This window comes from Myotis myotis, unplaced genomic scaffold, assembly GCF_014108235.1.
Source record: "Myotis myotis isolate mMyoMyo1 unplaced genomic scaffold, mMyoMyo1.p scaffold_m19_p_7, whole genome shotgun sequence".
Classification (NCBI taxonomy): Eukaryota; Metazoa; Chordata; class Mammalia; order Chiroptera; family Vespertilionidae; genus Myotis; species Myotis myotis.
This window is the reverse complement of record NW_023416379.1, coordinates 29919057-29940555: the sequence shown is the minus strand read 5'-3', so window position 1 is coordinate 29940555 and position 21499 is coordinate 29919057. Positions and strand designations below refer to the sequence as shown.

General features: G+C 42.5%; 1 protein-coding gene across 3 annotated transcripts in view; it reads right to left on the bottom strand.

Moving 5' to 3' along the window:
* Positions 1 to 2474, bottom strand: part of UTRN (utrophin) — a 443932-nt gene extending 441458 nt beyond the window's left edge. For 2 of the 3 annotated variants that reach the window (XM_036316081.1, XM_036316083.1), the window contains exons 1-2: positions 2335 to 2474; positions 2049 to 2185 (exon numbers count right to left, since the gene is read on the bottom strand). The gene's annotated coding sequence lies outside the window, so the exon portion shown is untranslated. Of the gene's footprint in view, positions 1 to 1459; positions 1565 to 2048; positions 2186 to 2334 lie in introns of those variants that run through there. The other variant, XM_036316082.1, reaches the window with a different exon arrangement.
* Positions 2475 to 21499: the final 19025 nt, after the last annotated feature.

Below are 21499 nucleotides of genomic sequence, written 5' to 3'. Positions count from 1 at the left end.
TACATGCTGCAGTGGTTTATAATCGGTGGTCAGGAGACAGAATGGAAGTTTCATCACTAACAATGTGCCTTAAGATGGCCCTCCATTTTCACATCCATGACACAGAGGGAGGGCCATCTTCCACACACAGCTAGTTGAGAAATAGAAGAAATGAATGGGAGTTGCTTTAGAAGTTTTAGGCCCTTTACAGTTATTGTTACCATTTATTGTTATTTATATGTAATTTATTGTTACCGCTGCCCTATGTTTCTGTGCCCTGATAAGGATGTTCGCCAAGGTTAGCCAGCTCTTCTCACTGAAACCAACACACTCAACTCGAGGTTCACCAACATTTTCCTGGGAACATGTCTGGCTGCCCTATGGACCTGAAGCCATGAGTGTGTGTCAGTCAATAAACCAACCTGGGGTGATAGGATAGGGGATGGCCTCCAAGGGAAAGTTTTAATTTCAAAATAATATGGGAATTACACAATGTACAAATACAAAGATGTTCAACAATGTACAGTTTTGATGGAAATGTGATGCTGATCCTTGGGCAGAAAGTATTCATTCATTTACCCTGGCGACCAAAACCCCTAGCTAGAGTTACTGCGAAGGGAAGCCCAGGGGGAAGGAGGTTGCCACTGGGCTCGATACATAGTAAAAGACACCACCCAGCGCCAAGAACTGCCATTCACTCTCGGAAGTGCTCCGAGAAGGTGAATACTACAGTGATTAATACTGTTTACAGGGCAATAAATTGTATGTAAACACCCAAAGGGAAGTTAAAGAGCTGTCTCATCGGGCCCATAAATAAGGGGAATGACTGCGTAAGCCTGGGCCCTCGCCGCCGCCCGGGAACTCTGCAGGCTGAAGCCCCCACGAGCTTCGCATTCCTCCAGCTCCCGCCTGGCCCGCAGCACCATCCGCCCGCCGCCGGCGTCCCCCGCGCCCTCCAGCAACCAGCCGGACGGGCCACCCCGACTTCCTGGGACCCGTGCAAGTTACTGGGCTATGGATGCGGCTGCTGTCGCCAGGCCAAGGGGCGGGGAGCTCCAGTCAGGTCCCGAGGACCAGGGACTCCCCCAAACTCGTGCCCTCGGGGCCGCAGCTACCGTTCCACCGACACCCCCGAGAGCCGCGTGGGAAACTGACCCGCGAGGCCCTGGTGATCCAGGCGACCAGATGGCTGGGGAAGAGGAGGCTCACCCCGGGAATCCCAGAAAGGGGCGCCCTTAGGTTAGACCCCGGGCTCCCGTTCGATGTAAAACAAATTGCGGTCCTCGGGCTCTAGGAGGTCGGCACGTTTCCTCCCTCCCTAGAACAAGTCCCTTTCCGGGTCTGGGGGGAAAGTCTCTTTTAACAGCTTGCCTTCTAAAAGTTGCACAGCCTAAAATCCGTGCTTTGGGGGGGTTGTACGTGGCCTTGGACAACCAGAGCCTCGGATCCGGGGCCAAAGGTAGGGCATGAATGACCTTACCAGCTGCAGAAAGAGATGCCAAGAGTCCGGACCACGCACCGCCCCCTCTCCGGAGCCCCACCCTCGCGAGCAGCGCCGGCCCGGAGGTCCAGCACGTTTCCTGTCAGGCAGACGGCTGGGAACTGCTCCCCAGCCCGCCGACCACGCCACCCTCTCCTAGCGGACACCTCCGGCCCCGCCCTCCCCGGCCGGGGCGTGTGTGACAGGCCACGTCCCCTCCTGGCGATCACTGGCCCTGCGCCCTGACCGCGCGAAGCACGGATGCGGGACTCTCACCCCGGCAGGGGAGGCTGGGGGGCCCAGCGGCAGCCCGGGACCTGTCGGCGGAGTGAGGATCCCTCCCTACTAAGCGGCTCCCCAGGACCTCCTCCTCCTCGCTCCAAGTGTCAGTCATTCTCTGCTCCGCCGCGGGGTAGCAGAACTCAGGACCCCAGGAAAGTGTACGCAAAAGTTGGTTACATCTCAGCCTCGGGGAGGAGAAGGGCGCAGGAGCCTCGGGGGAGCCCGTCCTCCCCGCAGCCCACGCCCCGTCCCCCCGCGGCCGTGGTCACATTACCCGGCGCGGCGCCTCAATAATGCATGGACTTACCTGCTCCCGTGACCGCGCGCCCGCCTCGCCTGCCAGCCGCCGCCGCGTCCCCAGCGGGCCGAGGGCTCGTTTGGATGTGTTTCGGGTCGCAGTGATCGCGGGGGTGGTGGTGTGCAAGCGTGAGTGCTGTGGTGCAACTTTAAAAAAGAAAAAGAAAAGAAATGTAGAGACCTAAACGAGGTCCGAGAGGGAAAAAGAATTTTGACACCCGATTAAAACTGCCCCTGACTTGTGCAACCTTCCTGCCCAGTAGTTCCGCCAAAAACAAAACAGTCCTAGTGCAAACCTGGCACGGGCGCGGAGGCACCAAGTTTGCCAAACACCGGAGAGTTTTCCGTCTGCAGAAACGGCCCCAAAGCAGGGGGGCGCCGCTCCCGGCGGTTCCCCGATCGGCTGCGGGAGCCCCCGGCTCCTCCTCGCCCCGCGGCGGGAGAAAGCCCGCGGCAGGCTGCGGCCGCCCGCTCTCCGCCGCCGAGGCCAGGCGACTCCCCAACTTCGGGCGAGCGCCTCGCTCCTCCCGCTCCCCCTCCTCCCGCTCCCCGCCCGCAGGCCTGCCCCTTTGTTGGAGCGGAGCGCTGGAGGCAGAGGAGGAAGGGTGGGGCGCAAGATCGCTCCGTGGCGCCCCCCTGGGAACCGGCTCGCGGCCGGGCACCCCGGGGCGCGGTCTCCCGAGGAGGCGGAGGAGGAGGCCGAGCAGGTCCAGTTCGCCGGCCGCCGCCGCTCCAGCTCCCCGCCGCCTCCCGCGCCCCGCCGCCACCAGCCCAGCAACTTTGTTTCGGGAGATCAGCCCCTCTCGCCTCCCAGTTCGGCCCTGGCCCCAGCCCGGCCCAAGCGGCCACCGCGGGCTGGGCTCCGGGGAACGTGGCGCCCAGAGTCACCTGACCGCGTGCCCGGTCGTTGAGCGCCCGCCCAGCGCGCCCTCCCGGCCGGTGGCGGCCGGCCCTGCGCTCAACTGGCCTGGGGCTGCGCGCGCCCGCGGCTCCCGAAGTCCGGCGCTAGCCTCCCACAAGCGCAAGCCCCTGGGCTCAGATTGTCTGGAAATGGGAGTCACGCCCCCTCCTCAGCCACACTGGGTAGTTCTGGTGATATTTCCTCCTTCAGAGATAAATTTCCACTTGCTCCTCCGCTCACTCCGTCTCAGCCGGCCGGCATTCCTGATTTGTTGGCCCTACTTCCAAGGGGATACTAGTATTTTTTTGTGTAGTTTTCTCAGTGTCGTTTAAGTGTTAAGAAAAACTCGAAATTTCGTTTTATATTGATTCATGCCTACACATAGTGTTTGTGCTGACCTTATTTTCCTATTTTTCCGATGTTCACACACACACACACACACACACACACACACACACACACACACACACACACACATCTATCATAGAGCCCGTCTCAAGGCTGAGGGGTTGGTTAAAAAATATCTGGGGAAAAGGAGTTCGTGCTGTGTGTGCCTTTTTCTTATTCACATATTTCACTCCCCGTGTGCTTCTGTGATTCTTTTTACTTGATCATCGTGCTGTGGAGGGAAAGAAAAAAAACAACCCAAGTTGCTAATTGGTATAAACAAAGAGGAAAGGTTGATTGATAAGCAAGCTCTGGGCTCTTGCTGGTTTAGTATTTGCGAGTTAGTAAAACTAAACCCTAGAGCCTTAACCAATTTTTGCAGAAAGAATGCACTCACCTTTTATTAGTTATAAAGTGAAAGTTTCCCCAGTCCCTAACTACTGCAGAGGCGTAGGAGGTCCTGAAAGATAGTCTTTCTTCAAGTCTCTAGTTTAGCTTCCTTCCTTGAGGGTTTTTCTTCATATAATCCAAATAAAATCCAGAAGATTACTTTGAAATGGTTATAATTCATTCACTTTTATTCATTCATTCATTCATTCATTCATTCAACAAGTGCCAATTTGGGGCCTGCCAGGGTCTCCTGGCACTGTGAATGGTACAAGTAAAAATCCCATAGAGATCTTACCTTATAGAACTTCAAATCTAGTGAGATAAGGCATGTAAACAAGTAAGGCTGTGCAAGATCAGCAATAAGTATCAAAAGAAAATGACAGATCAAGTGTTACTTGAGTCTGGCTGTATTAAGGGAGACTGTTGTTTCTTTGAACTGATAATTCTACAGACCCTTAAAAGCTCTCATTGGGCACTGTTATCTTGCTTGTTGAGTTGATGGAAACTCAGATTTCCTCCTTTAAAATAAAACCACATTGGAGTGTTTGAGGATTTTGTTACTTAAAATTATGTAAGTGAAAAGCACCTTGTAAATTGCAAAGTGCTACACAAATATTTAACTCAAAGTTTTTGAAAAACACCATCATTTGGGGACCTAGAATTTCTGAGTTTTTAAGTTGCGAGGGAATGTTTAGTTAAATTTCCCTAAAGGCTGTAAGGAAAGGGTTATAAGGGACAACAGCCACCATCTGTGCAGGAGTGACTCCACCCCATACTACAGCTTCAGTGGTTTATGGTGTGTTACCTGTGCTCTATCTGTTTCTAGCCCATTCCCCCTCATGAACAGACAGATAGTTTCTGTAGGCCCTGGACGAGAGAGAACAGAGAACTTCCTATTGATGAGATGACCATGAGGATCTAAGCAGGTCCTGCTCCCTGTGTCCTGTGTAAGTGGGGAAATCACATTTAATGGCAGATTCTGACCACCGAGGGCTACATTTCCATCGAACAGACAGTATCATCTTCCTCCGAAGCCTGAGAATGGAGTTGGGGGGAAGTGAGAGATAACCTGCAACCAACATTCCAGCTGCAGCTCACACGGCAGGGACATGGGCCTGCAATGACCATGCTCAGTGGGGCTGTGTCTGCCCACTCCAAAGATCGATGTAGAGCCTTCAGAGAAAGTGATAGGAATGCGGCCCAGGGTCTACCAGTAACCCAACAGTCATCACAGAACAGTGAACTGAGAGCAGCCATAACTGCTCCCTCCACCCTCTCTGTTGATCCCGTGTGACCCGCCCCACCCAAGCCCTGTGCAGAGCCATTTGCCGAATAGCCTTAGGCAAATGCTAGATTAGCACCGCCCTAGAGATCCAGCACAGAAGCTCTCCCACTGCAGATACAGCGGACTCTCATAGCCAGTTAGCCTGGAGGTCAAATCACCCCCGGTATTGCCAACAACAATCAAGGCTTAACTACAACAAGACTGCGCACAAAGACCACTAGGGGGTGCACCAAGAAAGCATAAAAAATGCGGAGACAAAGAAACAGGACAAAACTGTCAATGGAGGATATTGAGTTCAGAACCACACTTTTAAGGTCTCTTAAGAACTGGCTAGAAGCCGCCGATAAATGTAGTGAGATCCTCAAGAAATCTAATGAGACCCTCGATGTTATGATAAAGAACCAACTAGAAATTAAGCATACACGGACTGAAATAACGAATACTATACAGACTCCCAACAGCAGACCAGAGGAGCGCAAGAATCAAGGCAAAGATTTGAAATGCGAAGAAGCAAAAAACACCCAACCGGAAAAGCAAAATGAAAAAAGAATCCAAAAATGCGAAGGTAGTGTAAGGAGCCTCTGGGACAGCTTCAAGCGTACCAACATCAGGATTATAGGGGTGCCAGAAGATGAGAGAGAGCAAGATATTGAAAACCTATTTGAAGAAATAATAACAGAAAACTTCCCCCACCTGGTGAAAGAAATAGACTTACAGGTCCAGGAAGCGCAGAGAACCCCAATCAAAAGGAATCCAAAGAGGACCACACCAAGACACATCATAATTAAAATGCCAAGAACAAAAGACAAAGAGAGAATCTTAAAAGCAGCAAGAGAAAGAAACTCAGTTACCTACAAGGGAATACCCATACGACTGTCAGCTGATTTCTCAACAGAAACTTTGCAGGCCAGAAGGGAATGGCAAGAAATATTCAAAGTGATGAATACCAAGAACCTACAACCAAGATTACTTTATCCAGCAAAGCTATCATTCAGAATTGAAGGTCAGATAAAGAGCTTCACAGATAAGGAAAAGCTAAAGAAGTTCATCACCACCAAACCACTATTATATGAAATGCTGAAAGGTATCCTTTAAGAAGAGGAAGAAGAAGAAAAAGGTAAAATACAAATTATGAACAACAAACATGCATCTATCAACAAGTGAATCTAAGAATCAAGTGAATAAATAATCTGGTGATCATAATAGAATCAGAGACATAGAAAGGGAATGGACTGACTATTCTTGGGGGGGAAAGGGGTGTGGGAGATGCGGGAAGAGACTGGACAAAAATCGTGCACCTATGGATGAGGACAGTGGGTGGGGAGTGAGGGCCGAGGGTGGGGCGGGAACTGGAAGGAGGGGAGTTATGGGGGGAAAAAGAGGAACAAATGTAATAATCTGAACAATAAAGATTTAATTAAAAAATAAATAAATAAAATAAAAAATATATATATATATTTTCAAAAAAAAAAAAAAAGAAAATTGAACTTCTGTCATTAGGCTAAAGCCCTTGACATAGGAGAAAATCTTACGCTATGAGACATGTATATGTAGATTCATATATAAAGATATATGCATATGTATGTATATATAATATGCAGAGAGACATGATTCTACATAGATATTGTTCATATATAAAGAACAGCATCCTAATACAAGAGCCAAAAAGGAAACTTTCTCTACTAAACTTTGTGCAAGGATACACAAATGCAGTTTCTGTATAATCAACAGAAACACAATGTATAAAAAGCAAGACACTCCTTCAGTTTTACACTTGGTGTTGACTACGAATAAAGCCCTACATGGAAGCATTTAAGAGAGGGACAAAGGTTAGGGAATTTATCTTTTCTTATCTTTTTCAGGTCAAGAAAGTATAGATCTGTAGCTTACATATAATAGCTACTGGAATATTTGCTGAAATTGTTGCTGAATTCTTCAGTCCAACATTTAATACTTATTATGAAATTTGCAGATAGATATAACTGAAATTCTTTGTGATACAATTAAGGGAAAGAAGACGATGACAATGATGAATGAAACTTTTAAGAATAATTAGCACCAAGAAAGAGTGTCTTACAGTGTAGTGAGCTAAAGAATCATCAGGGCCTGGACTTCCAGTCAAGATGGTGGCTTAGGTAAACTCTATGCTCCCCTCCTCCCACAGCCACATCAGAATTACAACTAAATTATAGAACAACTGCCCTTGAGAACCACCTGAAGACTAGCTGAACAGAACTCCTATAATTAAGGATATGAAAAAGAAGCCACACGGAGACTGATAAGAAAGGTAGAGTCTTGGAACAGGCTGGTCCCCCACCACGTGTGGTGGTTAAGAATCAGAAGGCATATCTTGGGTGTGGAGGCCCCCCTCAGGGCTCCCAGCCTAGAGCGCCAGTAGCAGGAAAAGGCGTCCCCACAACAGCTGTCTGTAAAAATCAGCAGGGATTCTGTCCTGTTGAGGTGGAGGGCTACTGGGGACTCAGACATTCCCTCTTAAAGGGCCTGAGCACAGACTCACTTGCCCACAAATGCTCGCCCTGAGCTCCAGAGAAGGGATAGCAGCTTGAACAGGTACAGGGACATGTGGGGAGGGACTGAATTGTCTGGCTTCAGGGGGATGGCTGGAAGGGCAGCTCTCTCTGACATAGCAGTGCTGGCAGGTGACATTATTGCTTGGTTGATCCCTCCCCTGACACAGCCAGCAGGCACAGATGGCACCATATCTGAGTCTCCATTAACCTGGTTAATACCACTCTAGCCCCACCCTGGTGATTTTCTGAGACCCCACCCAATTCAAGCACCTGGCTTGAACCTCTGTTAGCAGTTGTTCCTCACAAACTGCCTACCTCAGCCCACACTGCAGACTTTACTAAAATCTCTCAAAGGTCTGCAAATCCAAACAAGCAGTGGCTGGCTTCGGAAAGCCCTGTACCTCCTGTTAAGAGGCCCCCAACACTAGTGAAAGCCAGCCTTAGCTCATAGCACAGTGTCCCCCAGGCACCTCCAAGTCCAGCACAGGCAGCTACCAACCTTAGATCACTTTGTAGTTCCCATCAGATAACCCCCGGCTGAGCACAGGCAGTGGCTGAGCTGGGCCTGCACTGGAGCTTCTCCTAAGAGGCCCCAAAACCAACACACCTAATGGTTGGCTTCAGACCATACCAGAGCACCCCCCAATCAGCTCCACAAATAACACACCCAAAAGGCAAACTCGCAGGCACCAATGCCCCTGTAAAGTGAATCCCATTCTGTGGGGTCAGCCCCCTGAACAATAGCTCATCCATAGTAACAGCCAGTTCTCACTGTCAGGCAGCCTGAGGGTTAATCCCACTGACGTGCCAACAGCAATCAAGGCTCAACTACAATATGAGGGCACACACAACCCACACAAGGGACACCCCTGGAGCACTTAACTCAGGTGACCAAGGAGTCCGCAGCAGATCCCATAAGACCCCTGCTATGTAAGGCCACCCTACAAGACTGGGAGATGTAGCAGATCTACCTAATACATCGAAACAAACACAGGGAGACAGCCAAACCGAGGGAATAAAGAAACAAGTCCCAAATAAAAGAACAGGACAAAACTCCAAGAAGAGTTCAACAAAATGGAGGCAAACAATCTACCAGATACACATTTCAAAACACTGGTTATAAGGATACTCAATTAATTTAGGTGGGAAATAGATGAAATCAGTGAGAATTTACACAAAGAGATAGAAACCATAAAAAGAACAAGTCAGAAATGAAGAATACAATAACTGAATGAAGAATAGATTAGATAATAATCAACAATAGATTAGATGAAGCAGAGAATCAAATTAGTGATTTGGAAGACAGCGAAACATCCAATTGGAATATGAAAAAGAAACAAGAATTTTAAAATGAGGATAGTTTATCCCTAGCCAGTTTGGCTCAGTGGATAGAGTGTTGACTGCGTATTGAAGGGTCCCAGGTTCAATTCCGGTCAAGGGTAATGCCTGAGTTATGAGCTCAATCCCCAGTAGGGGGCATGCAGGAAACTACCAATCAATAATTCTCTCTCATCATTGATGTTTCTCTCTTTCTCTCTCTCTCTCTGTTTCCCTTCCTCTCTGAAATCAATAAAAATATATTTTTAAAAATAAATAAAATGAGGATAGTTTGAGACCTCTGAGACAGTATCAAGCATAACAACATTTACATCATAGGGGTACCAGAAGGATAAAAGAGAGAGCAAAAATTGAGAACCTATTTGAAGAAATAATGACTGAAAACTTCCTTAACCTGGCAGAAGAAATAGACAAGTTCGGGAAGTGCAGAGATTTTCAAACAAGATGAACCCAAAGAGGCCCTCACCAAGACACATCATAATTAAAATACCAACAGTTAAAGACAAAGGGAGATCTTAAAAGTAGCAAGAGAAAAGCAGTTAATCATGTACAAGGGAGTTCCCACACAACTATCAGCAGATTTCTCAATAGAAACTTAGTAGGCCAGAAGGGATTGGCACAAAAATATTCAAAGTGATAAAAAGCAAAGACCTGCACCCAAGATTACTCTACCCAGCAAGGCTGTCATTTACAATCAAAGGAGAAATAAAAAGCTTCCCAGGTAAGAAAATGTTAGATTGAAACATACACACACAGACTGAAAGTAAAGGGATAGATAGAAAAAGGTATTTAATGCAAATGAAAATGAGAAAAAAGCTGTTGTGGCAATATTTATATTAGACAAAACAGACTTTAAAACAAAGGCTATAATAAGTGATAAAAAAGGACATTTCATATACAATAGTCAAGATACAGAAGCAACCTTAGTGTCCATCAATAGATGATTAAATAAAGAAGATGTGGTACATATATGCAATTGAATATTACTCAGCCATAAAAAGAATAAAATCTTGCCACTTATAACAACATGGATGGACCTAGAAGGTATTATGATAGGTGAAAAAAGTCAGACAGAGAATGACAAATACCATGTGATTTGCCTTATGTGTGGGATCTAAAAACCAAATAAACAGTCAAAATAGAAACAAACTCATAGGTACAGAGAACAAACTGATGGTTCCCAGATGAGAGGGGGTGAGGGGGTTGGGTGAAAAAGGTGAAGGAATTAAGAAGTACAAATTGGCAGCTGCAAAAATAATCCTGGGGGTGTAAAGCACAGCACAGGGAATATGGTCAGTAGTGCTATGTATGGTGCCAGGTGGGTACTAGACTCATCGGGGGTCACTTCATTACTTATGTAATGTCTAATATGACATTGGATGTCAGCTGTAATTTTAGAAAGATATAAATTTTTTTAAAAAATAATCACCAGGGAGTATATTTGAAATTCAGGTTGCCTGCCAGCTCCCAGCAATTCTGATTTACTAGGTCTGGTGGGGCCTAGGAAGCTACAGCTTTAACAAGCAACCCATGAAGTTAAATCACAATGGTTGGGGAGCTGAATTTTGAGCCACAATTCCCTAGGGGCCTCAAATAGACCACTTTCAATGAGTGGAGAGGGGTCTAAAAATTGCCTTTTTCACAGAAAAAAAAACCCCACAAAAACTCCAAACTGGATCAATCATAATTCAAAATACCCACCATTAGCCTTATCTTCTTTAATTCAGGTGTTTCATTCTGTTGTGATCGCCTTTGACGTTCATTAACACCCCAGGAGCATTCTGGGCAATTCAACCTGCACTGAGGTACAAAGCCTGCCAGATACTTTTAAGAGGCATCTGGTGGCAGGAGGGCAGGCAAGAGAGGACTGTCGAGGCTGTAGGAACTCAAATGCAAGGTCCAAAAAAGCCTAGTACAAAATAAAAGCTGTTAGGGAAAAAAGAGCAACTGATAGATTCAAATGAGAGAATATAAGAGGCTCTGAAAGAGAAAGAAAAGAGGAGGGAGGAGTGGAGGGGGTCTGCCCACTGAGAACTGGAGATTCTTCTTGAACCACACAGGTGCCTTGTGTTGGGTTTAGCATACTTGTTACTTTTACTTGGTTTCATTTACTTTGTATAATTTTATAATGTTGGTACTGGAAGGGATTTTGCAAGAGTCCTTCAACCCTCTAATTTTGTGTATAAAGAAACACATGAAAGATGCAAAACAGGCTAGAGAGTTCATTTAGATAAAATAAAGCCATCTACTGGGGGAATGTTCAAATTATGAAGAAGTAAAAAGAGAGCATTTCTATTATATTAGTTTATTATTAACCTTGAGGAAGAAGAGGAAGAAGGGGAAGGAGGAGGAAGGAAAGGAGAAGAAGGAGGAAAAAGAGGAGGAGGGATGGGAGGATGAGAAGGGAAGGAGAGGGAGGATGAGAAGGGAAGGAGGAAGAGGGAGAAGAAGAGGAAAAGGGGGAGGAGGAGGAGAAGGACAGGAAGGAGGGATGGGAGGATGAGAAGGGAAGGAGAGGGAGGAGGAAGAAGGGAAGGAGGAAGAGGGAGAAGAAGAGGAAAAGGGGGAGGAGGAGGAGAAGGACAGGAAGGAGAAGTACAGAGAGTGTAATTGAGAGAGATCAAGGTTGGATTTAAGCTACCTAAGTGCTAATTATTATACTGATAGTTATTAGCTGTATGATCTTGTGGAACTGACCCTTTAGCTTTCTGTCTGTAAAACAGAAGAATACCTTCCTGAAGTGTTGTTGTGAGAAGCAAATGAGTTACTTAATATAAAGCATTTATCACAGTATCTGGTTCTGTTGTACTTGTATTATGTTTCTTCCCCTTTCTCTTAACTCAAGGATCTGCTGAAAATTTCATTGTTCGTATGTAGGAATGCAGTGGGTTTTTGTACATTGAATTTGTATCATGCAACTTTACTATATTTGTTTATTGTTCCTAATAGTTTTTTGGTGGAGTCTTCAGGGTTTTCTATATAGAGAATCATGTCATCTACAAAAAGTGACACTTTTACTTCTTCATTCCCAATTTAGATGCCTTTTATTTCCTTCTCTTGCCTTATTACTCTGGCTAGGACTTCCAGCACTATGTTGAATAAGAGTGGTAAGAGTGGACATCCTTATCTTGTTTCTGATTTTAGAGGAAAAGCTTTCAGTTTTTCACCATTGAGTATGATATTAGCTGAGAGGTTGTCATATATGGCTTTTATTATGTTGAGATACTTTCCTTCTATATCCATTTTATTGAGTGTTTTAATCATTAATGAACATTGTATCTTATCAAATGTTGTATCTTTTTGCACCTATTGATAAGATCATATGATCTTTATCCTTTGTTTTATTAAGGTGCTATATTTCATTGATTAATTTGCATATGTTGAACCATCCTTGTGCCCCTGGAATGAATCCCACTTAATTATAATGTATTATTTTTTAATGTATTGTGGGGGTTTTTCCCCCTAGCATTTTGTTTAGGATTTTTTAAAAAAATATCTATTTTTTTGTTGATTTCAGAGAGGGAGGGAAAGGGAGAGGGAGATGGAAACATCAATGATGAGAGGGCATCATTGATTGGCTACCTCCTGCACACCACAGACCTGGAATAGAACCAGGGTCCTCTTGGCTCCTAGGTAGACTCTCAACCGCTGAGCCACACCTGGCTGGGCTGTTTAGGATTTTTGCATCCGTATTCATCAGAGATATTGGTCTGTAGTTTTCTTTTTTTGTGTTATCCTTGCTGGGTTCCTATATACTAACAATGAAATTTCAGTAAAAGAAATAAGAAAAACAATTCCTATTGCAATTGCAACAGCAACAACAAAATAAAATACCTAGGAATAAACTTAACTAAGGATGTGAAGGACCTATTTCCTGAAAACTACAAAGCATTATTAAAAGAGATTGAAAAAGGTACAATGAAATGGAGAGTTATTTCGTGTTCATGGATTGGAAGAATCAACATAGTTAAAAATGTCCATATTACCCAAAGCAGTATACAGATTTAATGCAATCCCATCAAAATTCCAATGGCATTATTTAAAGGAAACACATGAAAAACAGAAGGGAAAACATGAGCAAGTTAAAAGACTGATCCAGAAAAAGTTTCTCAAACACAGACTAGAGAAAACAATTAATTCACCAACAAAATAATTTAAGATTTCTGAAAATTACAGGATATATAGTTCCAGTGGGAAAAGCTCACTAAGTCTTCAACAATGAAACTAGATCCTCACCAAGATACATCGTAGAGATATTTCAGAACATAGGGGACAAAAAGAAGATTCTGTAAGTTTTCAGAGAGGTGTGGGGAAAAAAGATCACATACAAACTAACAGGAATCAAAATGGCTCTGACCTTTTCGATAGCAATCCAGGAAGTTAGAGGGAAATGGAGCAATGCATTCAAAATTCTGAGGGGAAATGATTTCTAACTAATATCAATTATCCAGTCAACTTTTTCCCTAAGCGTGAGGGTAGACATCTTTCAGTGAAAAACTTTACCCCTCCTCCACACACACACACAACCTTCTCATAGATACTGAAGGATATGTACAATCAATACAGTGAATTAGGTCAAGAAAAGGAAGATGTGATTCATGGGCTAAAAGAGAGCCAACACAGGAGAAATGCAAAAGTAATTTTCGCGTCCAGGACAATGCAGCAAGCATGGGGGCCACCCATCCAGACTCACACAGGCCCAAATGCTTCAGAAGAGACTTAAGAAGATAAAACTAATATAATCCCCAATGCAAAAAAAATGTATCAAAAAGCAATGGTTTGTGGTTGGAATCAGAGACCCAAATCTAAGTACAGAATGAAGACCACATTATGACTTTCATGGGCCCTAGCCACTTTTTAATTTGAGAACTACCACAACAATATCAATATATAAAACAATTGTGATATAATTTTACTTTTCACCTGCACCTTTAGAAACAAAGTGTTGATTGCCTCAACCAACTGAAATGGGAACTGTTAAACTAATCACAACATATGACATACTCTTCATGCAGAAGTATGAAGATTGTAACTCAAAGGCCAATGTCAGGTTAATTTCACAATAATGGAGAAAGAATTGGACACATAAAAGCTTTTTAATGTTGTATTCAGTTGAGAATAAGCCTATGGAAAATTGAGAATACATCCAACAATTTTAATATCGGTTTACATTAAGTTGCTGGGTTCAAGCATTTCAACATATTATTGCTATGAAATAAATTTAGAAAATATTGCCTAAACCAGTTTTGTACTAACACTGTTGGGACCAGAGCTAATAAAGGTTTATTGTTTATAAGTGTTTTGAATAATAATACTTTGCACTTCTGCAACTCTATACATTTCTCTAAGACAGTACTTTCTTTTTTTGCTTAGATGTGTTTCTATCCTTTTCATATGAACATATCTAAAACTGAACTTCCCTTTAATATGATCTCCCTCACTTGAGTTACCCAATCCATTCAGTTGGTACCACAATTCTGGTCACTCTAGCTTGAGCCTGGGATTCTTGCTTTTCCTTCTCCCCACTCTCAATATCTAATTGGTTAATAAGCGCTATTGATTCTTCCCAGCCCTAACTCCCCTTCTCATCTCTGTACTTGAGCTTTTGTAATGATTTCCTAATTGGCCTCACTCATCCAACTCTCTCTATTTCAGCCCATCCTACACTTGGCCATCACATCAGCTTGTTAATATGACAATCATGTTGTTCAAGAGTCTTCAACAGCTCCCAGTTGCCTTCAGATAAAATCAGCCGTTTCAATCTAGTAACAAACTACACTTTTGCTACTCTCAGACTTTTCTATCCATTTTTTGTTAATAAGTCTTTTATAGCCCGTCTCCATGCTTTGGCCACTCTGTTCTTTCTTTAGAAGTGTCCTCTTGTGACTTTTCCCCTTTTATTAATGGAGCTCAAGTCCACTTTCTCTTTTCTTGAGTAGTTGTTTCACAACTATTGTGTCCTTTGGATTCTTAACACTTACTGTCAGTACTATTCATTTTAAAATATGTCATATTCTGCCTTTTGTGGTTAGTAATAGCCTCCTATTCACATATCTTGTCGCCTGAATGAATTATAAGTTACTTGGGGCCCAGAGGTTGTCTGATCCTAACATGGTGTTGGTTGCATAATATGTTTCCAATCGTTGATTGATAAGGAAAAAATATTTTTAGCGGATCTTTTCCATTTCCATGTAGATACAGGGCATTATAAAAGTATATATAGTAATATGAATATACTTAATACCACAGAACTATACACTTAAAAATCATTAAGATATAAATTTTATGTTACATATATTTTACTACAATTAAAATTATATGTATCAAAGAACATGTTTTTTATATTGGAAAACTTTAATGTACTACACAATGGTTTATCAAAAATGAATGAGTTGAAAGAATATACTGGATTCAAGTCCTAAGTCTATCAGAGACTATGTGATGAGTTGCTTGACCTTTTGAGCCTCGATGGCCTGGTCTGCAAAGTGAGTGGATGGATTCACCACATGACCTCCAAAGGCACAGTCTGTTTGTCTGTAACTTTACATCTCTCAGGAGAGCACACATCATCTCCAGAATTATGGGAGAAAGCTACCTGGCTCCCTTCCCAGATTCACAAACCAAACCATGCAAAGTGAGCATAACCTATTCCACTCCCAGCCCTGAGGATTCTAAAAACTGGGAAACTGATAGCAGCAGTAAATTTGGAGGATTGTGCTTCTGCCCCACCCCTGCCCTGACTCTTTTCTGGGTAGTCTGACTGCATTTATACTCTTCCAGCATCCTGCCCTAGTAGCATTCACTGTACTCAGCCCAGCTGGGAAGGAATAAACCCTCCTTTTGGTAGCCCCTGCACAGGACTTCAGCTCCAGCTCTTCCTGCCCAGTGGGGGAGGGGTGGGAAAAGGAGTCTTTTCTTTCCTCAGCTACAGCATATCAGGGAGTGCTTCGGGAAACAGGTTTCATTAATTAACTTATAAAATTTTTTGAACAGACTATTAACTTCAGATTTTAAGTGCTGAGACTTTTGTCTGCTTTGCAATTACAAAATCCTTCATATTTATATATTGATATATATAGGATTACACATGTTTAATTTACATATACTAGTATATTTAATAAATATATATTTTTAATTTTCCTACTTTGGGGAATAGAATACTGTTCTTCTGATGGCTGTCCTTTGAAATAAATTCTGAAAGCTGAGTTGTTGGTTTTTTGCATTTTTTGTTTTGTTTTGTTTTTTTTCAAATCGTAGGTTTTGTTGGAGTTTGCAAAAATCTCTAGTTCATCTTTTGGCTCAGGTTAGTTATAATAACTATAAATCTGTCAACCAAAAAGGCAATATTATTAATAGTTTTTAAGAGTGCTAACATGTTGTAAAATTCCAAAGGTTCAATTTATACATGCAAAGCTTGGGCAGGAGAGGAGAGAGGGGGATTATCATCTTAATTGTAGCTCACTCCCCCACCCCAGTTTACCGGCCCCGTCCTGAACAAAGGGTAGAGCCAAATGCTTTAGGGCTGAGATCACCAGACTGTCAGCCAATCTTTGTTTTTTAAAAAAAGAGAAGAGTGGTGGGGGGAAGAGGGGTAATTTTTTGCTGTCTCTGCCTTAGTAAGTATTTAATTATTTAGTGACCTGGCAATTTCTCTATGGGATTTAAGGCAATTTATATAACAATTAGGTTTAAAAATTGAAACTAAGTGGATGAGGAGGAAAGCTGGACCAAGTTAGAATTATAGGCTGGAAAGATAAGACAGGGCAGGCAAGAGGTTAAAACACAAAGATAGATGAGTAAATTTTTGCTTATTTCTTGGTGTCGAGCCATAATTATTGTGAATAACAACCCTTGTTTAATTATCACAAAATGCTGTTACCAGGCCATTTCTAGTAGAACCTTCTCCAAGAGCTATTCCATTAAGTGGCTCAATCCAGCTGTGCCCAAGCCCTACATATTTTGCTTATCTTCCTTCGGCTAATGGCGTGGTTTGTCAATATTAACTTGAGGGGTTGCTGCATAACAGAGCCCAGATTCCTGGGGTTAACTTCCTTAAATTCTAGAAGTCTTAATGTTCATTTTTCTGTCTTTATGATTGATTAAGTCTGGAGTTGACTGGATGAATTGTGCGGTTTCTCTATGGCACCTCCTTAAACTTGACCTCCAGCCTTTCCAGTGGTTACCTGGAGTAGCCAAGTGTGTGGATGTTGCCAAATAGAGATTCAGAGGTTATATTCCTTTTTCTGGTTATATTGGAAAAGAGGCTGTTCTGACAGTACTTTTGTTTCTAATACCAGTCGTGTGGTTTTGTGATTACACTGCAGTTTCTTCAGAACATTTCCATGCTTTATATTTTTCCCAAGAATTTCATAACCAACACACTGTGTGTGTGTGTGTGTGTGTGTGTGTGTGTGTGTGTGTGTTTAAAAATGCATCTTTATTTTTTACTTATTTATTTTTTTAATTTTCACCCAAGGATATTTTTTCCTTTGATTTTCAGAGAGAATGGAAGAGAGAGGGAGAGACAGAGAGAAACACTGATGTGAGAAAAACACATCAATGGGTTGCCTCCTGCATGCACCCTGACCCGGGCCCAGGCTGGGGAGGAGCCTGCAACTGAGGTACGTGCCCTTGACTGGAATCGAACCTGGGACCCTTTGGTCTGCAGGCCAATGCTCTATCCATTGAGCCAAACTGGCTAGGGCTAATCAACACACTTTTTAAATATTAAAAGTAATACTTTTAAAAAAAAATTTAGAAATTCTTTCAAAAAAGGAAACTCAATCTCAGAGTATTTATCAGTTTCCCTAAAAACTAAGCTTTTCTATCTTTAACAAAGATATTCAGCCCACAGGCCGGGCTGGAGGTGGAAAAGGTCACAGAAGAATTCTCCCAGAGGAGAGAGTATAAATGTTTCCACACCCCTTTGATGAATCAGAGACAGAAAACTAAGGGCTGGGTGACAGCTCATACACTAAAGAATTCTGGAGCTAGAAAAGAATGTTGCCCTCAGGCTTATAATTTCTGAGCTATATTTCTCCTCTCAAAGTCGGCCTTGGGCAATAGATGGCATAAGTGGAGGGTGGGAAGAGGAGGGAAGCAAAAAAGAGACCACGGCTCCTAGACTCCTTTTTGGCCATTTTGTCCCACTGTAAGATCATGTATCTTGATTTGTTTTTTTTTTGGGGGGGGGGAGGTAAGATTGACATGCAAAAAAAGCTGTACATATTTAATGTATATATCTTGGTGAGTTTGAAGATAAGTATACACCCATGAGACCATCACCATAAGCAGTGCCACAACCCTAACCATCACCCCTGAAAATGTCCTGCCTCCCTCTTTTTGTAAATAAGATCTACTCTATTAATAAAGTTTTAAGTATATACTACAGTATTGTTAACTGTATGCATTATGCTGTGCAGCAGATCTCAAGAACACTTTCATCTTGCATAACTGAAATTATGCACCCTTTGACCTATATCTTCCTGATTCCCTCTTCTCACATAACCTGCTCCTTAGTCAGAAAAAAAAAAAAGGTCATCGGAAAGATGAAAGGATTGAAATCTCTCCTTCTGAGGCTCATAGTAAACATTTCTTATAACCTCAGAACTCTTAGGTAAAAATATTCATTGATATTTATTTCATGAAAAACTTTTAAATAATGAATATTTCTATCTAAACAGAATAAGCAATATATCAGAGAACATATTCTCAGCTCTGCCACTCACCAGTTCTGACTTTAGGAAAATATTAACCTCTCAGTTTTCTCACTTATAAAATAGTGATAATAACACCTACCTCATAAAGGTTTTTATGAAGGATTCAATGAATACAACGCATAAGCCCATTTAGCATAGTTCTGAAAACCTGGTATTAAATAAATGATAATTATCTTTTAGATTTTATTCAACAGTACCTGATACATAGTCCAATTTTTTTTTTTTTTAATGCTTTACTCTGGTTTTATAACAAGGCTGAACAAAAGCCTTACAGAACCCTCATTTCTTTCACAAACATTACAAATAGGCGTAATATTTATATTGTGCAGATAAAGAAATAGAAGCTTAGTGCTATGGACTGAATGTTTGTGACCCTCTAAAATTGATATATTGAAGCTCTAAACCGCCCCCCCCCCCTCCCGCATGGTGATATTTGAGGGTGGGACTTTTGGAAAGTAATTAGGTTTGAGGGTAGAGCCCCCACAGTGAGATTAATGTCTTTATTTAAAAAAGGGGAGAGAACAGATCTCTCTCTTCTCTTCTCTCACTCTCTCTCTCTCTCTCTTTTTTTTTTTCTTTTCTTTTCTCTCTCTCTCTCTCTCTCTCTCTCTCTCTCTCTCTCAACAAGAAGATGGCCCTCTACAAACCAAGAAGGGGCCTCCCCCCAGGAACCAAATTGCCAGTCATCTTGATCTTGAACATCTCAGTCTCCAGATCTATGAGAAGTAAATGTCTATTGTTTATGATACCAACTCTATGGTATTTTGTTATAGCAGCCTGATGTGACTAAGATACTTAACAAGGTTAAGTAAGGTCACCCAAGGATCTTATGGCTAGAAAGTAGTCATACCAGCATTTTGAATATGTGTTTGACACCAAAGTCTGGACTTTTTCCATAAAATCATGCTGCCACCCTATGTAAGAGAGAAGCTACTTGGGTTCCTTCAGATAGAAAGTTCCCCTGAGCCAGCCTGAACTTCCCTGGTACACTTTGTTATCTGTGTTACCATGTACAAGTTATTTGACTTTCCTGTGCCTTGATTTCCTTATCTGTGAAATGGGGATATTAATAATACTCTTATCTCACAGTTGTTGAGAGACATATATGAAGGCATATGAAGTATTTAGGACAGTGCCTGGCATGTGGTAAATGTTGATATTATTATTATTATCATTATCATTATTATTATTACTATTTATAATCTTGGGGTCAACCTAGATTAATCTTTAGAACATGGGACAAAAGAGCAACAAATATTGAGTTTTCAGCATGGACTGTGAGATTTTACATAGTACTATACTAGTGTATTACCCGTGAAATATGAACTTCATGGTTTCCTGAAGTTATCCCTGAGAATTTTAGAGCAGAAATTAACTGGTCACCCACAGAATCCCCAACAGAGCTTTTAGAAAATCATTGTCAACCCAGACTTCCATCTCTAAACTGACTCCTACCCACTCCACCCCCATTACCCTCCTCACGCCAGACCACTAATCAGAATCCGCAGGGGTGGCCAGAAATACCTGTCAACTGTGATTTACATGTGCAGTCTTCTCATCAAGTTCATTTAAAACAATGAATAAATACTAGTAAGACCCAAGATGTTACAGGATTTTCCCAAGGTTTGGAGCTCTTTCTACTATAAAATACTAACATTTACACAGGTCTGCTGCCTGATTGATTATTGCCAGGACAATGTTTGGTCCTTGTCAGCCAAAAGAACGACACACTCAATAGGAACTAGTCGCACATTTCCATCTCTGCACACCTGGGGTGTTAGGAAGCTGAGGATTGGAGGAAGACTTGAGTGGCAGGTATCAAAGCTCTTCTCCCTTCCTCTGTGAAGTAGGGTGACAAACATGGAGAAAAAGTCACTCAAGCGGGCTTGGCTTCTGGGTCTGGCACAAATACTATAGAATTCTGCAATGTAAACATGTAATTCATCTTCTATTTGCCGTAGCCCTGGTTGAAAGACAATCCTAGGTTAGCCTTTTAGAAGCATCTTATCTCTCTTTTGTATTTGTAACCAGATGTGACCTCTTTTTCTGTTGTTTCGGCTGCTGTTGACACTGGGGTTGAGGTTGAACCCACTGATCCTTTGGAAGATGCCTAAGTTGCTCATTTACTTTCTCTCTGACAAGGTTAACTGTGCTTGTAGACCCACCAAATGGTTTTCATACCAAAAATGTTTCTGTACTGTTGACTTGTAAACATAGCCCTAAAATCAACAGAGTCTTTTATCTGAGAGCTCCCAGGTATTTGAAGAAATCTAAGACAAAAGGAAAAAAAAAAAACTCTTTTGGAACCAATTTGTAGATATAGTCCAACAACTGCCTTAACTATTTTTAAGAAATATGTGAATGCAATCTTTTTTGAGGGTAGTTTCTAAGTATCTCCCAGGCAGGGATATCTATAAAATGTGGGGAATAGCTTAGTCACCAAGAGAAAACTAAGAGAATTATTATAAATACCTAGTCTTAGCCAGTCTAAGCTGGAAGTATGCCTATTGCTAAGAAGGATGTTTCTACTTTCCTAAAAAGGAAGAAAAAATTTATTCATAGGAACTTATTTTCACTTCTCGATATAGATATTCCCTATGTGGAGTATTTCCTTTGGGTCGCCAGGAACATAGAATTAGAGGCAATACATTTTTTTTTTTGGCAACTGAGAATCATACGAGTTTATTTATTATTTATTTAGTTATTCATTTTAAATGTACTTTTATTGATTTCAGAAAGGAAGAGAGAGATGGGAACATCAGTGATGAGAGAGAATCATTGATCGGCTGCCTCCAGCACACTCCACACTGGGGATCGAACCTGAAAACCCGGGCATGTGTCCTCGATTGGAATTGAACCCAGGACCCTTCAATCCGCAAGCCGACGCTCTATCCACTGAGCCAAACTGGC